General features: G+C 37.6%; 1 protein-coding gene across 1 annotated transcript in view; it reads right to left on the reverse strand.

Moving 5' to 3' along the window:
• LOC119586404 overlaps nucleotides 1–223 on the reverse strand; it is a 6,212-nt gene extending 5,989 nt beyond the window's left edge. Inside the window, exon 1 of the mRNA XM_037935126.1 lies at nucleotides 43–223. The gene's annotated coding sequence lies outside the window, so the exon portion shown is untranslated. The remainder of the gene's footprint in view (nucleotides 1–42) is intronic.
• Between the last annotated feature and the right edge of the window lie 267 nt (nucleotides 224–490).

The following is a 490-nucleotide window of genomic DNA, read 5'->3' on the forward strand; positions in this document are numbered from 1 at the left end:
AACTAGTCTCCCATTTTTAACTGCTGCAGATGTAACACTTACATCAATAACTGAGTTTATGGCTTGGAGTGAACACTGCCGAACACGTGCTGTGAGAGTGGACTCCTTTTCTCCTCCTCCCTCATAATCAGAGAAGTCTGTTTCTGATCCACTAATGCGAACCTCTGCTGGGGTCTTTACTGATATTGCAGGCAGGGTGCCTTTCACTGAGGAGTAAGGCAAGAAAATATCTTTAATTCTCCAGTTTTAAAAGTATGCTTCATGTATGGATTGTAATGTAATTGTTAATAAAATTATCCTAAATCAATTGGTCAGGCTAAAAGCTCTGCTTAGCCTATACTAAGTTGTACTAGTTGAGTGACATACAAACCCCTAATACACTTTTCATTCTAATCAATGCTATATAATTTCTTAACTCCTACAGTACTAATTAAAATGGCTTTCCACATGTGTCTGTTTTACTATTTACCACAAGCAAGACCTGTCAAAA

The sequence above is a fragment of the Penaeus monodon genome, chromosome 21, assembly GCF_015228065.2.
Source record: "Penaeus monodon isolate SGIC_2016 chromosome 21, NSTDA_Pmon_1, whole genome shotgun sequence".
NCBI lineage: Eukaryota > Metazoa > Arthropoda > Malacostraca > Decapoda > Penaeidae > Penaeus > Penaeus monodon.